Source organism: Ovis aries, chromosome 19, assembly GCF_016772045.2.
Source record: "Ovis aries strain OAR_USU_Benz2616 breed Rambouillet chromosome 19, ARS-UI_Ramb_v3.0, whole genome shotgun sequence".
NCBI lineage: Eukaryota > Metazoa > Chordata > Mammalia > Artiodactyla > Bovidae > Ovis > Ovis aries.
In genome coordinates, this window is record NC_056072.1 from 36538502 (window position 1) to 36551859 (window position 13358).

At 40.7% G+C, this 13358-nt stretch overlaps 1 long non-coding RNA gene across 1 annotated transcript in view; it reads left to right on the forward strand.

Moving 5' to 3' along the window:
• The window catches only part of LOC121817298 (uncharacterized), a 186859-nt gene that overhangs the window by 23885 nt on the left and 149616 nt on the right, over positions 1 to 13358 (forward strand). The gene's annotated exons all lie outside the window — the stretch shown is intronic.

Genomic DNA, 13358 nt, shown 5'->3' on the forward strand with positions numbered 1-13358 from the left:
TCAGATTTGTCAAGGAGAAGGATGAAAATGTATTTGTCCCACAAAGCAGAAACAGTACCAAAAGATCTAAAATAATATAGAATTCAGACTTCCTTGGTCCTCCAGTGGGTAAGAATCTACTTGCCAATGCAAGGGACATGGATTTGATCCCTGGTCCCCGAAGATCCCACGTGCCACGAAGCAACTAACCATGTGTGCCACAGGTACTGAGCACAGTTACTGAGCTCTAGAGCCTGCGAGCCACAGCTACTGAAGCGCACGCACCTAGAGTCTGTGCCCCACAGAGGGAAGTCACTGCAATGCAAAGCTCATGCACCACGACAAAAAATAGCTTCCTCTGGCTGCGACTAGAAAAAGCCGGTGTGCAGTGACAAAGACTCGGGGCAACCGAAAATAAACAAGCAAACAAATAAAATTAATAAAAATAAAAATGTGTTAAAAATAATATGTAACTGAGCATCCACGCTGATACACCAACCGTTCCAACTTCCCTGTCTAGAAGAGCGGTTCTCAGTCTGGGGCAGTTCTGCCTCCCAGGGAACATTGCAGTGTCTAAATACTTTTTTATTATCATGAGTCAGAGTTGGAAGTAGACATAGGCCAGGGATTCTTCTAAACATCCAGCGATGCACAAGACAACCTTCACGATAAAACTTTATCTGGACCACAATGTTGATAGTGATAAATTTGAAAAAATCAGATCTAGATCATTTCTTTAACTCCATAATCAGATATGCCAACTTCTCAGGCTGGCAAGCTTGCTAAAAGAAGAAAGTAAACATTTAATTTAGTTTTCAACATGGTTTATTAATAGCTTTCCTATGCAAAGTACTTTAATATCAGATGTGTAACATACATTTGTAATAAAAATAACAGTAATCCCTTACATATGTAAGGCCCATTATAGTATGCAAAATATATTTACATGCATCACATGTTTAATCATTGCTTCAGCCCTATTAAAGGGTTATAGCTGGTATCTAAACATTGTATAGAAAGGGAGTTGTTTTTGCCTTTCGAATCTCCTGAAATGGCTTTTCAACTTGTGATAACACCTTAATTATTGAGGAGTCACCATCAAATCATGACAGTTATTTCTAGAAGGAAGTACTCAGGATATGGGCTACCTGTATGTCTCTCACTTGGGATGAGTGAACTCACCCCAGAGAAAAATAGAGCTTTAGGGACTGAAGTGTTAACTCATGTGGTATGCTACAAGTGTGCCACCCATCTAATTTATTAAAAATCATAGTTTTGGAAGGCAGAAAAAGATATTAAGTTACCTGTTTTATAGAACCTGAAATATAAGAGGGTCATGATCAGGGAGAGTTCCTGGCCTGTGATCTATTCTGTGTACGGCTCTACTATGCTGTGATACATAGAGCATCACTTGAACATTTAGTGAAGAGACTGGGAAACCAGAGCCGGAGCTACTGTTTGAGTTTCCTTGGCAAGCTAAAAATGTATGATCAGGAATGTGTCTAGTCCATTAGACACTTGAAGGACACTCTTTGATTCTGCAGAAGTCTTAAAGACACGGAGTTCCAAGAGATAACCAAGCCAGAATAAGGATTCGGAGGATTCCTGGCTGAATGCGGGAGGAGTTCTTGCCTCATTCAGGACTGGCACAGAGCATATTGCTTTTGAATTAGGAGTTAGCGGAAGGCAGGCCCAGACTGAAATGCTGGCTCTACCATCAGCTAGGTCTCTGCAATTATAGCCTTTATGTGATGATGCTTGGTCTCGTCATATGCTGGTTGCAGATGGCACTCTTTGGGGGCAGCACAGAGGGTTACAGACGTGATGTAGAGCAAGGTACATTTGAAGCCTGCTGCTGTTGCTGCTGCTGCTGCTGCTAAGTAGCTTCAGTCGTGTCCGACCCTGTGTGACCCCATAGACGGCAGCCCACTAGGCTTGTCCATCCCTGGGATTCTCCAGGCAAGAACACTGGAGTGGGTTGCCATTTCCTTCTCCAATGCATGAAAGTGAAAAGTGAAAGTGAAGTCGCTCAGTCATGCCCGACTCTTAGCGACCCCATGGACTGCAGCCTACCAGGCTCCTCCATCCATGGGATTTTCCAGGCAAGAGTACTGGAGTGGGTTGCCATTGCCTCTCCAGAGGACAACAAATCCTTCTCGAAGGGGCTGTGAGGCTCTGATTAGACTGTTCATGTTAGCATGATCTCTGTTTGTGAGACCCCCTGGTCTGCATGTATCTACTCTTGAATATACTGTGTTCAATGCCACTGTCCTAAGTAAGATTCTTGACATGTTTTGGCAACGCCGCACTAATGAGACCAAACCCTGCCTCTACTTAACGCCATTCAAAGAATCTAACTTTCTTAAGAGAGTAAGTCTTCCATTGCTCTCTCTTTAAATGTTTGGGCTCCCTAGGGCTTTTTCTCTCATTTTTGGAGATGGAGGAGCTTCCCTTGTGGCTCAGCTGGTAAAGAATCCGCCTGCAATGTGGGAGACCTGAGTTTGATACCTGGGTTGGGAAGATCCCCAGAGAAAGGAAAGAGTGCCCACTCCAGTATTCTGGCCTGGAGAATTCCATGGACTGTATATACAGTCCATGGGGTCATAAAGAGTTGGACATGACTGAGTGACTTTCACCTGGAGATGGAGGGTGATGATGGTTGTACAGCAATATGAATGCACTTAATCCCACTGAACTATACATTTAAAAATGGTTAAAATGGTAAGTTTAATGTTGTATATATTTTTATTATAGTAGAAAAAAATCTTTAAGTTTAGTATAATAATAACAAGAAAAACTGCTAGTATTTATTGAATATTTAGCATGTACCATGCCTTGGGCTGGTCATTTTTTATATAGTCATTTAATCCATTAACTTTTGGAGATCAGTGCTCTTGTTAATCATATTTACCAATGAGAAAATTGAAGTCTGGGAAGGGTGAGTATGCCCAAGGTCACACAGCTAAGAAGTTGTAAAGCTGAGATTGAAACCCACATATCATGTTCCAAATTCTTAATCATTAGGCTTACTCCCTCACCAAGTCCCCATATGCTGACAATCATCACATTTTGAATCTTTAGCTCAAACCTAGAAGAATGATACTGTTGGCAATTGTATTGGTGTTTTGCTAACATTATTTTCAGTCTCTCAAAAAATTGTGAAATAATTCCCATCATCCTGATTTAAAGATGAGAATCTGAAACATAGGGAGTTTAAATAACTTATTTCAGCTCACTCACCCATGGCAGAGTCCAGATTTAAACCTGAATCAATCTGATTTAAAGCCATATGCTTATAAATTGTGTTCTTAAATGTTCCACAAGCACCCTATTCTAAGATAAATTCTCTTCTTTTATATTTTAAATAAAGTTTATGAAGTAGGGATACACCTTACTGTATCAGTACAGTGTTCTCCGTACAACCCGGTGTTAACTTGATGAGTGGACTTTGTAGAACTCAGGAAATAGGATATTTATTACTCTTGGTATAGTATATGCATGGAATAAATGTTATAAAACATAATCTGGCCCAAGATTACTAATAACTAGTACTTCAGTTCAGTTCAGTCGCTCAGTCGTGTCCGACTCTTTGCGACCCCATGAATCACAGCACGCCAGGCCTCTCTGTCCATCAACAACTCCCGGAGTTCACTCAGACTCACATCCATTGAGTCAGTGATGCCATCCAGCCAGCTCGTTCTCTGTCATTCCCTTCTCCTGCCCCCAATCCCTCCCAGCATCAGTCTTTTCCAGTGAGTCAACTCTTCGCATGAGATGGCCAAAGTACTGGCACTTAGGTAGACATAAATGGAAGAATCGGGAGCTTAGATGAGTTGAGCAAGTATGTATAAGAAAGAATCCTCTCACAGCTCAATGAGATGCTTCTGAGGCTTGAAAATTGTGGCTATCCCAATGCAGACATAGAAAGTATGAAATTTATTTCAAAACAAACAAGTTTTTATTGAAACAAAGTTGATTTACAATGCTGTATTTGATTCTGATCTATAGTAAAATGATTCAGTTATATAGAGAAGATAAGTACGGTATATATATAGTATTTTACTATATTACTATATAAGGATTAATATATTACTATATATATACTGTGCATATATATATAGAATTTCACTATATATATAGTATTCTTTCTAGATTCTTTTCCATTACAAGTTATTATAAGATTCTGAATATACTTTCCCATGCAACACCATAGTTCTTTATTGATTATGTTGATTATGTTTTATACATAGTAGTGTGTATCTATTAATCCATAATTCTTAATGTAATTTTTAAAAGTTAAACCATTCTACATGCATTTTGGTTCCTCTTTTATGGCTACTTTTCTCTGCTGTCCGTGTTTCTTTCCATTCTTAGTGAGCATCTCTGCCTTATTACTGAGAGCTGAGACCCTTGGTGGCCCCTGGGTCTTTTTTGCTGGCAGTGGTCTTGCATCAACTCACACTGTTGCCTCTTTACCAGTTTTTACAATTGCCCTCAGAGACTGCAGTAAATGGAGCCGAATAACTTGGAGCCCAAACACAATTTCCAGGATTTAAATCCCTGGCCTCCATAGAGATCCTTAGAGATGCTGTGGAATGCAAATTCCCCCAGCAAATCCAATCTGCTTTGTTCTATGAAAGAGTTCTCTAACAACCATGAATCATTAGGCATCATAACGAAAAGGCCAATTTTCCTGCTGTAAAACCAGCTTTTCATAAAAATAGGCATCCTTGATGTCATGAACAGCACTAAATGACCTGAATGCAACTTTTTAACAAAGGAAATATTGGCTAAGAGTTTTGTTGTTGCTCTTTTATTCATAGAGTATATCTTGCCTGTACCCAGATCCAGATCTGGAAAAAGTTACTTGTAATAATAATTAGGCTCTACCATGACAACTGAAGTGTTTAAAATTGTTGGTAGCAAAATAAATCACTTCCCAAGGAAAATTTTTTGTTGAAAAAAAAAAAACATGAAAAATTTCAAGGCATAACAAAAATATGTATGTTATCCTAAAATACACTATAACTTCCTCAGTTATTACTGATGATAAAAATGCAAAATGCAGTTGAAATTTGAGTGTGACAGAGTCATAACAAATTTTAAGATCAACCTGACTGGTATTATCTTATAGAAGAAGAGGAATAATCCTGTAATTGGAGAGGGTCTGGAATTACTCTAATCATCAAATATTCATGCTATAAAAACTCTGCAAAATGGCGTTTCCTAAGTAAATGTCAAGAGTTAAATGGCATTCACTGAATGATTCCAAGATTAGTGTAAACAGTGTTTCTTTAATTAAGTGCAACAAAAAAATGATAACTAATTAAATGTCATGATGGGACAGGGAAAGTGTAGGAAAACATCTCAGTGGGAAACCAGGTCAAAGAACTGGATTGATTTTGAGGAGAGGGAAGCAAAGATCAACTTCTTTGTGTCTGCAGAGCCAAGTTCCAACAATGCCCCAGAGTAAAATGCTAGCAAAGGTCTTCCCTGTAACTCAAACAGTAAAGAATCTGCCTGCAATGCAGGAGACCCAGGTTCGATCCCTGGGTTGGGAAGATCCTCTGGCGAAAGGAACGTCAATCCACTCCAGTATTCTTGCCTGGAGAATCCCATGGGCAGGGGAGCCTGTTGGGCTACAGTCCATGGGGTCACAAAGAGTTGGACCTGACTGAGTGACTAACACTACTACTACTAAAATACTAACACAAATGAGTCCACAGAAGGGAGAGCCCCAGCATTCCTTTAAAGGGAAGGAAGCTGCAGTAAACATAATTAGGGAACATAGCTTGCTATTATTAAAAATAATAATAAGTAGCATTGAGTCAGTATTTCATCTATGCTGAGGAGTCTGATAAGCATTTCACAGAATCTTTCTCATCAGACTAAGCTTCTATACAGTGTAACGGTGAAATACACAGAACTTTTTTCTCTTTCTTTACTGGACACAGATATATTTTGCATTTTCAAAAATCATTGACTTGGTCTCAGGAGAAAACTTGGCATGTGGCTGAACTACCCTTTTCATAATTTGAATTGGTATTGTTTTTTATTTTAAAGTACATAATAGGATGATGGGGCTAGTACCATCATTTTTTCAATATCAAAAACTCTGGGAAAAAAACCTCTGCAGATTTGGCCCTGGCCATTGGGCCTTCATCGTCACTCCTCCATTGACTAGTTGCCATCAGATCATCCCATGATGAGGAGAAAAGTAGGATATACACCTTTAAGATTGGAGCATCGGTAGGTCTCCCTTCTATCCTGAACTTGCTCTAGAGTACCTCCTGGCCATGCTGGATATACTGCCTATTGAACCACCTCCCCCCCCCCCCCCCCCACCCCCCGCCAAACCTTGTTGTTTTTATCTGAACTTTGTGTCTGATTCCATATCATCACTCCCCAGGATATTTCTACCCAGGTTGAAAACACAATCCTGCTTCCAGGCATCTGCTTCACGTTTCCTGGATGGCCCTGTAGTGTGTTTTGTTTAGCTCACTTCGCATTAGACTATAGATTCTGCCAGTGGCCTTTTGAACACGGGCCTCAGGATGTTTGTTTTTGTAAGTTTTTGTCTTATCTCACTTCCTCTGAAAAAGCCTCACTTTTCACAGCTTGGCTGAAGGCTGAATAAAGCAGCTCTCTGGGCCCTGCCTAGACATCTTGCCAGAATGCAAAGCTAAACGTGTTGCAGTCTGAAAATTATAACCATTCTGCATTGCAGTGTTTCATCAAATAACCGGGAGAGCATGGGCAAGAATACAGGAAACTGCTGTAGCGGCTGTCTGTCTGTCTCCTTTCTCTCCCTCTCTTGCTCTCTCCCCAACACCCCCTTCTCTCTCACAAATGGATGAAGTTCAGTGATTCTAAAATGCAAGGCAAGCACCTGGGGACTTTGTTAAAATGCAAATTCCCAGACCACATCCTCGGAGATTCAGACTCAAAACAGCTGGTTGAGTCCTGGGAATCTGTCTTTTTAACAAATATGCACCCCCTCCACACCACCCCCATCGTTTTAATGAAATTTTTTGTAGAGCCAAACATGAAGAAACCCTAGTAAAGTGGTGAAAATCTTGACCTCAAAAGTCTCAGATATGGCTTCGAATCCTAGCTCAGGGATAGCCTGGCTGGATATCCTTTTAAATCCCAGTTGCCCTCAAAATAAGTGGATAAAATAAAAGATTTTATGAGGATTCAGTAGGCTTGGCACAAAGTGAATGCTCAGCAAATAGTAGCTCTTATTTTGGGAGTCATCCTATTTTAAAGAATGAGAAGAAATGAAAATAGTAGAAAACACAATCTTGTTACCAGTCTTGTATGAGAAGTAACTGGGCTTAGCCTATGTAAAACTAAAGATGTATCTTGGACCAAAATACGGAAGACAGGAAACAAGAGTGTGTAGCTCTTTTGTTTCTGATGATCTACAGCTCATGTTTCTCCCTCACCTTGGTACCCTCCTCTGTCCCTTCTTCACTGAGCATCCATTAGGAGGTTTCTTGAATTTGCTTCCTCAGGGAGGATGGCCTTCCTGACCCCTAGGTTAAATCCACAACAGCGGTTACTTCCTGTCATGTTGTTGTTAATTACTAGCTAGATGTCTGCCTTCCTTCTAGACCATGAGCGGCTCTATCGGGATAGAATCTTGTTCCCTATCATAGCCTTCTTTCCAATGGGAAGTTCATATTATGCACCTGATAGCAGAACTTTTGGGGGAAGAAATCAATATAAGGGAGATGTTAAAAATTCATTAGTGCTGTTCAACTCTGACGTGGAATATCTTGGATACAACCTTGTCTGTCACAGCAGGTCCATTCAAATGGACCACTTGTATATATTGCTAAGGAAATCCCTTTAGGAAACTTGGTGATGCTTAAGTTCTCTTCCAGTTGGGCAAACACTTTTCCAGAGCACCTCAAGGAAATCTTGGACAGTTTCTTGAACAAAGTCATAATGAAGATCTCTGTTTTGCCTTTTGCCAGGAGTTAGACAAATTGCACAAGGAAACACCAGATGACAGCATCAATTTTAATTATGTCTCAGTGAAACACCTGAAGGTACCATTTCAATGATGCACTGCTACAGGACCTCTAAACAATGCAGGGAGAAGTAATGAAGTCAAGACAGAATGATTATGTTTTCCAATCTACTCCAGCTTTACCTCATTTAAAATTTTTTTCCTTCCTCATATGGAGAAATTTTAGCTTGGCATTAATATCCCCACAAAGGAAAGGTGATTCACCAGCTGAATGAATTAAGCATTTTACCAGACTTGGCTTCAAATGTTGGAAAAACAGCAAAAATCACACATTATTTCAAGTCTGGAAAAGCTAATATTTTTTTTTCCTCCATTGTCTTTTATTTTCTACTTCTGGCCAAAAATAGAAAGCCACTTTTATATCTTTTTAAATATGTTTCTTAGGGGGAAAAGACAATTTCCAAGTGGAAGCAGAAACAGAGTATAAATGCGAAGTTCTATTTCTTTTGGCATATAGACTTCAGTTGCATTTTGCTCCTGTGCCTTGAGTTTCTGTTACTGCCAAAAGACGGGAGGGTGCACCTGGAAGCTCAGAAAAAATAAAGTAAGAAGGCTGCATAATTCTTCGCCATGTTCTTTATTTAGTCCTTATTATAACTTAACTCCATGTATAGGATAATCCTTCTGACTGAATATTTATATTCCATTGTTTTCAAAGAAGATCAAGGGTGCCATAGAAAGTGTCTGTTAAGTGTGGCAAGCTTGTCAGTGAACATAGGTAAATTATGCCTTCATTCTATTTGGTAAAGTCATAGAGCTGCCATTTTAAGGTATTCTATACATTCCTCTATTTATTTCTTTTGAGCCCGTTCGTGTATTTCTTCCAGGAAAGAAAATACACTGAAAACAAAGACAAAGTGTACTTTCCGGCAAAGTATTAACAGTTTCAGCAGTGGATTACCTCTGAGTTCTGGGGGGTCATTTTGCAAAGACTCTGGATCTAGTCTGGTTGATGAAAACCTCTGATACTTGTTAGTAGTTTGAGCTTTATCAGGTTTATCACTAGCCGTCAATACAAGGAAAAGCTATTGTGGGAAAAGTCATATCATCAGATAGGGAAGTATTTAAGCATTGTGTGGAGATCCCTTTTCTTTCACTTGGTGAAGGCTGTGCAAAAGAGCACACTGTGTCTCTTGAGTGGATAAAACAGCAAGAGAAGGATTTCTTTACGGAAGAAATGTACAAAGCATATTCTTTAGATGCTATTCTGTGGTCACAAATGTTGTGCACAATAACTCAATCTTATTTCTATTTGCGTAGTAGAAATGTGCAGCAGAATCACAGTACATTTTCATCAAAGACCCTAGGTATTCCTGAAACAATGTATACTCTTCTAAACTTAAGTTTCTGCAGATTCATTTGACCCCTGTTTTACAGCACACCTGTTAACAGTAACTCAACTTCCATTGAAAAATAGTACCACAACTTGTATGTAATCCCGTCTGTACTTCCCCTCCCCCAACCCCACAAGCTCTTTTTTTTTTCCCCAGATTTTATTTAATGCAAGCATGACCTATAGTAGCTCCAATACTTTGCTATCTTTTTACGTTGTGACATCCATCAGTTCAGTTCAGTTTAGTCGCTCAGTCGTGTCCGACTCTTTGAGACCCCATGAATCGCAGCACGCCAGGCCTCCCTGTCCATCACCAGCTCCTGGAGTTCACCCAAGCCTATGTCCATCGAGTCGGTGATGCCATCCAGCCATCTCATCCTCTGTCATCCCCTTTTCCTCCTACCCCAATCCCTCCCATAGACATGTATAATAAAAATTATAATAGTTGCATGCCTCATATATCCAAAATGACCGTGAAAATCTTTTGTCTACTTCATGATATTTGACCGTCTTTACCCACCATAAGTATTCTGTGAATTCTTCTGTGAATTTATGAAGTGCTGGCTCAGACAGGAGGGTGACCATAGCCCCAAGGGCTAAAGGGATCAGCTGAGTGGGGAAATTATACCACAGCCTGCTGTTTGGGACATTTTATTCTGATGAACTAACAGGGATGCACAGGGTGAACCCACCCCTTCTACCAGGAATATTTGTGTGTTAGGTGTGGAGCCTTCTATATACGCCCATTGCTTTGTGTCCTCAGGTACCTAGGTACCCAGTGTGAATCAGATGTGAATGCTGTAATTGGTGCCCTTTGTTTCACTGCTCAGTTCACCTCACACATTCTAAGGGGAGCTGGTACTGTATCACCCAAATGACTCCCCTCATTTGCTGTGTTAGATACACTTCATATTTCCTCTCTTGGTTTCTACAAGAGGTGGCAGACCAGATGGATGAGAACCAAAGGACCATCTATCAACCCTCCCTGCAACATTTGCAGGTTTTCACTTTCTTCTAATTAGGAGCAGACTCTTCTACAGGGTCACTCCCCTCACTCCCTCCCCCTGCTGCCTACTTGTTTCCAAAGCACACAACTAAATGTCGATTTTGCTATCAGAGCTAGGGCTCTGGAGAACATAGTGACCAAGTAGGAAAAAAGTAATTGTCATGGAAAAGTTATATTCAAATGGATGAATAGGAGTTGATAGGATACACCTGCTATTCTATTATAAATACACCTCACACCCAGTACCATGTTTCTGATTCCCCCCACACTCCCTGCATGTAGTTAAGTGTTTATTGTTACTGTTAATCCATCAAAAAACAAATGAATTTACTCCCCTAGAACGAGTTCATTTTCTTCTTTGTTTTATCATAATGGTTCCACTATAGTCTTTTGTTGTTGTTACTGTTGTTTTCCAATAGGGTGTATTGTCTCCTTTTGATTTCCCTTAAAAAGTCGTCCATCGTCATTGCTCAAAACTGAAGCTATACCAATGAGCAAAATAACGAAAACAGAAATCACTCATGAAACATCACCCAAATGGAATCATAGTTAACATTATAATGTAATTTTCCCAGTCTTCTTCCTTGCATAAATATTTGTAGTTTATTTTAAAACACTGGACTATTTGCACATGATATATTGTAAATATCTTATCCCACCTACTGAATCCCTCAGTTGTCTTTAGATGCCATGCCATAAAATATTGTTCTATGCTCTCCTCTCTGGAAGCTGCACGAATTCCCTTCTGTGGCTCTATATGTAATAAGATACTTGCTTCGTCACTTCCTGTGATCCAAAACAGTGGTTCAGTGTTGTAGATTTTTCTTTCCTATCACAAACAGTGTTAAGGTTAATAGCTCTGTAACCAAACCTTCAAACATGTGCCTCCTTGATTTTGTACAGTGTTGGTGTCATTTCTTGTGAGAGATAATCAGCAGACAGAAAACATTTTTACAGTTAGTTAAGTCAATGCAGAAAGGAACAGCAGTAGTTGTATGCCAGTATGAATATACCTAGGTCATGAATATACCTAAGGTATGAATATACCTGTATACTTAACAATGGTTAAAATGGTAAATTTTAGGTTATACATACTTTGCCACAAAAAAACAAGACAAGAAAAAAAGAAAAGAGAGAACACTAGTATAATTACCACACTGGACCAGGAAAAGATGAGTGCCAGCAGCCCATGAGCTCCTACCTATCACAACTTCCCTGGAGGTAACCACCCTTGTGATGTCCATCTTTTATACTTAGTTTCACTAAATATGAATGAATACCCTAAAATATCTGTTTTTGAACTTGAAAAAAAAATGGAAGCTTACTTTTGTATCTGACTTCTTTGGCTCCTTGTATGTTTGTAAAATTTATCCATGTAGCTTATTCATTTACAGTGCAGCAGGACATACCATTATACATGCATTGTGTCATGTCCTCGGAGAAGGCGATGGCAGCCCACTCCAGCACTCTTGCCTGGAAAACCCCATGGGCAGAGGAGCCTGGTGGGCTGCAGTCCATGGGGTCGCTAGGAGTCGGACACAGCTGAGCGACTGCACTTTCACTTTTCACTTTCGTGCATTGGAGAAGGAAATGGCAACCCACTCCAGTGTTCTTGCCTGGAGAATCCCAGGGACGGGGGAGCCTGGTGGGCTGCCGTCTATGGGGTCGCACAGAGTCGGACACGACGGAAGCGACTTAACTGCAGTGTCATGTCCGACTCTGTGCAACCCCATGGACTGTAGCCCGCCAAGGCTCCTCTGTCTATGGAATTTTCCAGGCAAGAATACTGGAATGGGTTGCCATTTCCTCCTCCAGGAGATCTTCCCAACCCAGGGATCGAACTTGCGTCTCTTGCCTCTTGCTTCATTGACAGGCAGATTCTTCACCGCTGTGCTACCTGGGAAGCCCTACCATTGTAGCAATATACCAAGATTTTTTCTACTATACTCAGCATGGACATCCCAGATTTACACTGCTACAATAATCCTGGGGCACATGTGCACCTATTTCTCTAAGACTGAAATCACTGATTAATGGAATAAATATATCTTCGATTTGAGTACATAACGCCAAAATAACTGATTACATTTTTCACACTAATTGTGCATGAGGATTCTCAGTATTCTACACTCCCCCCATGTTTGGCATTTTCAGAGCATTACATTTTTTGTTAATCTAGTAGATGAACTGCTGCTGCTAAGTCACTTCAGTCGTGTCCAACTCTGTGCGACCCCATAGACAGCAGCCCATCAGGCTCCCCCGTCCCTGGGATTCTCCAGGCAAGAACACTGGAGTGGGTTGCCATTTCCTTCTGCAATGCGTGAAAGTGAAAAGTGAAAGTGAAGTCGCTCAGTTGTGTCTGACCCTCAGCAACCCCATGGACTGCAGCCTTCCAGGCTCCTCTGTCCATGGGATTTTTCAGGCAAGAGTACTAGAGTGGGGTGCCATTGCCTTCTCCTAGTAGATGTACAGAGCTATTTAATTTTGTTTTTTATTTGTGTGTGTCAGATAATTCAGTTCAGTCGCTCAGTCATGCCTGACTCTTTGTGACCCCATGAATCACAGCACACCAGGCCTCCTGGTTCATCACCAACTCTTGGACTTCACCCAAACTCATGTGCATCGAGTCAGTGATGCCATCTAGCCATCTCATCCTCTGTCATCCCCTTCTCCTCCTGCCCACAATCCCTCCCAGCATCAGGGTCTTTTCCAATGAGTCAACTCTTCACATGAGGTGGCCAAAGTATTGGAGTTTCAACCTCAGCATCAGTCCTTCCAATGAACACCCAGGACTTGTCTCCTTTAGGATGGACTGGTTGGATCTCCTTGCAGTCCAAGGGACTCTCAAGAGTCTTCTCCAACACCACAGCTAAAAAGCATTAATTCTTCAGCACTCAGCTTTCTTCACAGTCCAACTCTCACATCCATACATGACTACTGGAAAAACCATAGCCTTGACTAGACGAACTTTGTTGGCAAAGTAATATCTCTGCTTTTTAATA